The 8,277-nt window shown below is 46.6% G+C and overlaps 1 long non-coding RNA gene across 1 annotated transcript; it reads left to right on the forward strand.

Annotated features, from left to right (window-relative positions):
- The first annotated feature begins 558 nt into the window (after window positions 1-558).
- LOC102990915 (uncharacterized) lies at window positions 559-2,747 on the forward strand. The gene is made up of 3 exons (XR_447985.3): window positions 559-601; window positions 1,450-1,527; window positions 1,938-2,747. It is a non-coding gene; the product is annotated as an uncharacterized lncRNA (long non-coding RNA).
- Window positions 2,748-8,277: the final 5,530 nt, after the last annotated feature.

The following is an 8,277-nucleotide window of genomic DNA, read 5'->3' on the forward strand; positions in this document are numbered from 1 at the left end:
CGGGGGCGGGGCGCGGCGCCGACGGCGACTCGGGGACCCGGCGCGGCCCTCCCGCGCGCCCTCCCGCGCAAGGGACGTGCGCCTCTGGGCCTATTTCCTGGTGCTCGGGGAGGCGCGCAAAAGGGGGGGAGAGCGGCCAGCGCTCGCCCGCCGCTGCCGCCCGCACCGGAGGACCCCGGAGTCCGGGGGGCCGCCCTCGAACCTCGGGCGCGCACGGTCTGGGCGGCGCGTACCTGCCGGGCGCCCATGTTTGTAAACAAACCGCGTGCCTAATTAGCCTGACGGGGGCGCGCGCCGGAGGGCAGGGGCGGGGCGTCGGCGCGCGCGCAGGGCCGGCCCCGCCCGGGGAGGAGTCTCGCTCGGTCGCGCCCCTAGCTCCCCCAACCCCCCACCTCCCGTTCCCACATCAGTCCAGGTCCTGGGCGCCCGAGTTCGCTGACGTGGGAGAGGGCGCCAAGTCCCAGGAGCTGGCGAGGAGCAGGGGATGTTCCCGGCCTTCCCCGGAGACCTGGCCCCCCAGCCTCTTTTCCCATCTGCCCAGTGAGGGGCAGGAATGAGATCAAAGGTCCCTAGCCTGAGGTTCCAGCAGTGGGCCACAAAGGTAAAAACTGGGGACTCTGGCCCTTTTTCTGTATTTTTGAAAGGTTCAGCTCGTGGACACGTTTCAGATCTTATTTTCAGTGGCAGTTCCTCCTGTGTATACATGAAGTTTTTATCCAGCTGTAACTTAAGGTGGACGCACGTTGTGTATATTAAACCCCCATAAAAAGTCAAAAACAAAACAAGTTTTCCTTGGTACCCACTGAACTTGCCAACTACAAGGTCGAGTTTCCTCGTGTGGGCTGAACCCCTCCCAAGCCCCTGGGGTTACTGGGTTTATTTTAGGTTGAGCAAGAGCGCTACTACCGCAAACACACACTTCTGCCTTCTGTGCCCGGCTTGCAGGTGAGGCAACTCTGGGAGGTGAAGTGGCCCTGGGTCACAGAGAGCTGAGATGCCAAAGCCTGGGGTCCTGGGAAACACAGCTTGTAGGAGAGGCCAAAACCTCCACCCCGCACCCTCCCCACTGTCCCTTTCCTGGAAGCCCAGGACTTCCTACACCCCCGGATGCCAGACTCTGGCTGGGGAAGACCTTTGCCTTTTTCGTTTACAAAGTGGGAGAGAGTCGAAAGAGGGAAGCGTGGACGGTGAGAACCTGCAGGTTGGCTCCTTTGGAACCATCATCCTGGTTGCATCCCTCCCGAAGCCCGAGTTTGGTACTCCAGTTTACAGACTTCTGTTTTAGTCGCCTCCAAGGCTACATCCCCTTCCTTCCACCTGGGTCTCATTCTCTTGGACATTCTGGGGTCTCTAGCCATCAGCATGGTCCACCTCACTGCTAGAAACGATCCCACCTCTCTCCTCATGAGGCTGAAACAGAGAGCCTCTCCACCTGGTCTTACATTGCAGGGCTTGGCTGGAGCGCACACAGAGGCCACCCGAACCAGCCAGGCTGGCAAGGCTGCCAACCGAATGCCCAGGACCCTGGTGAGCCTCCTCTGCCCTGCCACTGACCTGAGAAGTCCCTCCCACGAGTAGAGCAGGACCCTGGGCCACCCTGGGAGCCTGGCTCTGATGGAAGGACCTAGGTCCCTGCCTCTCCCTTTCCCGTGCCCACTGGTCCTGCATGCCCACTCACCCATACCCCAGGGAGCTCGGTGGAGTGATCTTCCCTGAGGCTGGAGAAATCTCTGGAGGCAGACTCTGTAGGAGAAATGTGACCGATACTCACATATGAGCATCTCAGCCCCTGGGCTAACTACCCCTCAAGCCTAGTGCAGGAGCCCCTCCCGGGGGCTTCTTGGGAAGCCCCAGGCTTCCCCAGGCTGCCTTGGGAAGGGATTTGGGTGGCCCTGACTGTCCCCACCACCACCAGCCACCGTCTTCTCCCTTCCCAGGCTCTTGGAGCTTCAACGCCAGAGGTTGGGCCTCCGTGGACTGCTGTGTGCCTGGGGTACAGCCACTTAATCTCCCCAACCAGCATTTCCTCATCTGTCAAAGGAGGATTAAAAATAGGACGTCATCCTGCAGCTGTGGGAGGGGAAAGACGGTGCAGGCTGGGCCTCTGGCCCCTCTTGGTCATGGCTCACCTCTCTGCCTTGGTCTCTTATTACTGGGCTGTTTATTGGCTGTCTCCACCCTCCAGCGTGGCAGCTCCCTGAGAGCAGGGCTCTAGACCCCCAGGGCCTACAATAGGTCTGGCACGTCGTGGGTGCCCAATAAATATTTGCTGAGTGAATAAACTTTCTCTTCTGCACATCTGTCCCCCTCTCCAGCCTCCATCTGCAAAACTTGGTGTAGCCAGACCCCTACCAGCTAAGGCAGCTTCCCCGATCTCCCCCACTGGAGCCCTGCAGACCTTAAAGCCATGGCCTTAAAGCTTGCAGTTGGCCTTAAACCCTTGCTCAGGCCAGCCCAGGGCCCAGGCTCAGCTCCCCCCTGCCCCCTCATGCAGTCTTCACCCATGACACCCCTGGAGGCACAGAGCAGTTATGTTATTGCTTTCTAGTTAATACATGAGTCTCTTAAAAGTTTAGTTCTCGGGCTTCCCTGGTGGCGCAGTAGTTAGGAGTCCACCTGCCAATGCAGGGGACACAGGTTTGAGCCCTGGTCCGGGAAGACCCCACATGCCGCAGCGCAGCTCAGCCCATGCGCCACAACTACCGAGCCTGCGCTCTAGAGCCCACGCACCACAACTACTGAAGCCCGCGCGCCACAACTACTGGGTCTGCGAGCCACAACTACTGAAGCCCGCACGCCTAGAGCCCGTGCTCCGCAACAAGAGGAGCCACTGCAGTGAGAAGCCCGCACACTGCAACGAAGAGTAGCCCCCACTCACCACAACTAGAGAAGGCCCGCGCACAGAAACGAAGACCCAACACAGCCAAAAATAATAAATATATAAAATAAATTTTTAAAAAAAGTTTAGTGTGTATGAGTCCTTCCCCCAGAGGCTGATCAGCACTCGCAACAGCTAAAAAGGAATTTCTGTCTCCACCAAGCAAAGGCTGCACTATGGCTGATGGGGAGCAAAGGTTTCTACTTATATCAGTACAATCAAATATTGACCATTTACTGTGAGCTACGCACTGTGTCGAGTTTTATATACATAATTTCCCTGAATCACCAATTTTGTGAAGCAGGAATAATTCTGCCCACTTTTTATAGATGAGAATGAAGGCACTGTGAGGTTAAATTACTAGCCTGAGACGTGGTTTGAACCCAGGGGGGTGGGGTTCACATTTCACCTGCAAAATACGTTCCAGGAGCCTGCATTGTGGTGGGAGAGATGACGTGAGCGTTTGAGGCCGCAAACACCCAAGTACGTTAGTTGGTTCTCTTATAAAAGCATGGGGAGCCCCTGGGATGGGATGGAACTTGGAGTGAGCCATCTCACTTCCCTGTTTTTCCTGCTCCCAACGTGGAAGATCATTATTACAAAAGTAATAATAAAGTCCTTAAAAACACAGTGTGGAAATGTCTTGGACATGACTTGGGGCTCAGGTGAACAGAGAGAGAGTGGGCTTTGCTGCAGCTGCATAAATATGGCCGCAGAAAGACGGTCAGCAGGAGGCAGGGCGAGAAGACAGGTGGTGGCCCCCGGGGTTTCAGTCTACCCGTCTGTGAAATAGGATAGTAAACACCTGCCTTGTAGGATTGTTGTGAGGGTAGATGCGGTAGACATTTTCATTCATGAGACGGCACGTGCATTTGTTCGTTCACTCCAAAGGTGCTGATGGAGGGGATGGTGCCCCACACTCCCGCTTCCCAGCTCTGCAGGTACAAGAGGGAGCAAAGACAAAGTACCAGCTGCCGCAGAGCTGACATGCTCCCGGGGATGCACAGACTATCCGAAATAAGTAAAATATGCAGTGTGCCTGACTGTGCTCAGTGCTATGGAGGAAAATCAAGTCAGGAAGGGAGCTGGGGAGCTGGGCTAGTTGGCTCACGGCAGCTAAATATGGGGACAAGGATTGTGGGTGATTTTAGTTTATGTTTCTTCTTGATCATTGTTTTCCCATGGCAAACAGATTGCTATGTAATGAAAAATGAGTTTTGTTTGAAGAGGCGATCATTGTGATACGATGGAGAGAGGGTTGGCCTCTCAAGTGCTTCAGTCTCCGGGTCTCCTGGAATCCTCGCTCAAAGTTTAGGTGCCCCTGGAATCCCTGTGACTCTGATGGCTTAAAAGATGATGTAACCAGCCCTTCTTGGCTTTGCATCCACAGGAAAGCTTTCTGCATTGATGTCCTGCGACACCATGGCCCTGTCTGTGTCCCCTCCCTACGTCCCCTGCCTCTGAGAAGGAACCCCAAGGCTATGAAATAAGTGTGTTTAAAATGATTGAAGACGTAAAATAATTTTTTTTAAAGACTACCAAAAAATCTGGGTGTTTGGGGAAAAAAAATCCTAGAACTGCTAGAAATCAAAAATATAGGCTGCACGGAAATTTGAAACTCAGAGGAAGGGTAAATAGCAGCTTAGACAAAATTGAAGGAAGAATTAGTTCCCTGAAAGGTAGATCTGAGGGAACCAACCAGAATAAAGGTCAGAGAAACAGAGACAGAAAATATTGTAAAAATTGGAAAATTCAGTTAAGAAAGAGGGAAGAGGTACTATGCCATCCTCCCAATAGGAACTGCAGACAAAGAGAATTAAGAAAAGGGGGTGAAGAAATATTTGAACAGATAAGAAGTGAAACTTTAACAGAATAGATGGAAGAAATGAATCCTTGGATTCAGGAAGCACAGGTCACAAGTAGGATGAACACGAATGACTCCACACTTGAATGTATCATCAAGAAACTGAAAAAGCATCAAAGACAAAGAGATCTGAAAAGCAATTGGCTGAGGTGAAGTCAGCAAAAACGGCAGAGAAGAGCGCTCCAAGGGCCCAGGACTCCACAGAAACAGCACATAAACTGGCAAAAAACATCAGAACTAAGTTTATTTGAACTCTGGAAACTAACTGGGAAGACAGTCAAGAAAAAGGTGGCTTCATCTCAGTAACTGAAGAAATCTCTGTTGACTCCCTAGCTGACCACCAAGCTAATCAAACACACTGCAGTGGCCACAAAATAGAGAATCCCGGCTTTACAATATTGGTTCTGAAAAGTCACAAACAAATGGCAGCAACAATGTACAGAGGCAGCATCAACAAACCTCTGAACAGGAGGGAATCTGATTTCCAGAACTGCCACATTATAATATTAAAAATGTCCAGTTTTCAAGAAAAGTGGACATGCAGAAAAACAGGAACGTATGGCCCACACACAGGAAAAGAAATTGAATAGAATCAATTATACATCAATAAAAAAGAAAGAAAGTGAATAGAAGCTGCCCCTAAATAAGCCCAAACACTGACTTACTAGACAAAGACTCTATATCAAAGCAGTTAATATTCTCAAGAGCTAGAGTGAACCATGTACGGGAACTAAAGGAACCGTGAACACAATATCTCACCAAGTAGAGGATAGCAATAAAGAGAGAGGAATTATAAAAAGGAGCCAAAAAGAAATTCTGGAGTTCAAATGAGCAACAACTGAAATTTTAAAATTCACTAGAGGGGTTCCATAGCACATTTGAGCAAGGAGGAGAAGCAATCAGAGATAAGTCAATTGAGATTATCCAAACTGAGGAACAGAAAGAAAAAAGAATGAGGAGAAATGGACAGAGCCTAAGAGACCTGTGGAATGCTATCAAGCATACTAATATATGTGCAATGGAAGTCACAAAAGAAGAAGGGAGAGAGGATGGTGAAGAAAGAATATTTTAAAAAATAATGGGCCAAAACGGCCCAAATTTGATGAAAGACATGAGTCTGCATATCTAAGAAGCTCACAAAGTTGATCCAAGGTGTGATAAACTCAGAGTTCTCCACATTATAATCGAAATTTCAAAAGACAAAGAAAAAATCCTGAAAGCAGAAAGAGAGAAGTGACTCACTGTGTACAAGGGGTTTTCCCAATAAGATTAACAGCTGATTTGTCATCAGACACTCTGGAGGCCAGAAAGTGGCAGGATGACGTATTCAAAGTGCTAAAAGAAAAAAAATCCTGTCAACTGAGAATCATGTAACTGGCAAAGTTATCTTTCAGAAAAGAAGAAGAAAGGGAATTCCCTCGTGATCCAGTGGTTAGGACTCCGTGCTTTCACTGCTAAGGGTGTGGGTTCAATCCCTGGTTGAGGAACTAAGATCCTGCAAGCCACGTGGTGTGGCCAAAAAGCAAAAAACAAAAAACAACCAAAAAAAGGGAGAAATAAAGTATTCCCAGACAAACAAAAACTGAGTTTGTGGCTAGTAGACCTTCCCTTTAAGAAATGCTAAGTGGAGTCCTTCAGGCTGAAATGGTTGGACATTAGACAGCAACTCGAATCCACGTGAAGAAATAAACAACCGTAAAGGTAACTACATAGATAAATATAAAAGTCAGAATTAATGTATTTTGGTTATCAACACCTCTTTTTCCTCCATCAGATCTAAAAGGCAACTGTATAAAACAATAATTATAAATCTATGACAGTGGACACACAATGTTTAAAGGTGTAAATTGTAACGGTAAACAACCTGAGGGAGGGATGGCCCAATAGAGGAGCAAAGTTTTTGTATACTATTGAAACTAATCTGAAGTAGTTTATTATAAATTAAGATGGTAATTGTAACCTCCAGAGAAACCAATAAGAAAATAACTAAAAATATATATCATAAAAAAGAGAAGAAAATGGTACAGTAGCAAATATCTATCTAACAATAAAGAAGACAGTACTGGAAGAACTGGAGCACAGGAAAAGTGTAACATACAGAAAATCAATTGCAAAATGACAGGAGTAAGTGTTTCTGTATAAGTAATTACATTAAATGTAAGTGGATTAAATTATCCAATTAAAAGGCAGTGATTGACAGAATGGATAAAAGAAAAAAAAAGTAATCCAACTATATGCTGTCTACAAGAGACTCACTTGAGAACCAAAGAAACAAATAAGTTGAAAGTAAAAGAATGTTAAAAAGATATTTAATTTAAACAGTAAGCAAAAGAGAGCTGGAGTGTCTATTCTGATACCAGACAATGTAGACTTTAAGACAAAAATTGTTACAAGAAACAAAGAAACACATGAACTAATGATAAGGGCAGCTCAATGCATCAAGAACATAAAATAATAAACATGTATGCACATAATAACAGAGCCCCAAAACATATGAAGCAAAAACTAACAGAATTGAAGGGAGAAATAACAGTTCAACAATAATAATTGGCGACTCCAACACTTCACTTGCAAAATGGATGTTACAACTAGACAGATGATCAGCAAGGCAATAGATGACTTGAATAACAATATAAACCAACTAGACCTAACAGACATCTATAGATCACTGTACCCAACAACAGCAGAATACATAGTCTTCTCAAGTGCACATGGAATATTCTCCAGGGTAGACAATATGTTAGGCCACAAAACAAGTCTCGGTAACTTTTTTGTGTGTGTGTGTGGTACGTGGGTCGGTAACTTTTAAAAGATTAAAATCAGACAAAGTATCTCCTCTGACCACAGCGGAATGAAGCGAGAAATCAATAACAGAAAGAAAAATTTGAAAATTCACAGATATGTGGAAATTAGAGAACATACTCTTGAACAACCAATGGGTCAAAGGAGGAATCACAGGGAAATTAGAAAATACCAAACAAATGAAAAAAAATCCAGACATACCAAATCTTACCCATAAAGGACCACAGCAAAAGCAGTACTCAGAGGGAATTCCCTCGCGGTCCAGTGATTAGGACTGAGCACTTCCACCACAGGGGGCATGGGTTCAATCCGTGGTTGGGGAACTAAGTTCCCACAAGCCATGGCGCAGCCAAAAAAAAAAAAAAAGTTGACAGGCAACTAATGTAATACACTATATTAAAAGAAAGAAAGGAAAAAAACACACATGATCATGTTATGGGCTGAATTGTGTGCCCTGTAAATTTATATATTGAAGTCATAATCCCCAGTACCTCAGAATGTGACTGTATTTGAAGATAGGGTCTTTAAAGAGGTAATTAAGTTAAAATGAGGTCATTAGGGTATGCCCTAATCCAATATGACAGATGTGCTTATAAGAATAAAAAATGTGGACACTAACAAGTATAGAAAAAATAATCTTTTCAACAAATAGTGCTGGGATAACTAGATATCCATATACAAAAGAATAAAATTGGACCCCTACCTCACACCATATACAAAAATGAACTCAAAA

This window comes from Physeter macrocephalus, unplaced genomic scaffold (genome assembly GCF_002837175.3).
Source record: "Physeter macrocephalus isolate SW-GA unplaced genomic scaffold, ASM283717v5 random_1818, whole genome shotgun sequence".
Taxonomy (NCBI): domain Eukaryota; kingdom Metazoa; phylum Chordata; class Mammalia; order Artiodactyla; family Physeteridae; genus Physeter; species Physeter macrocephalus.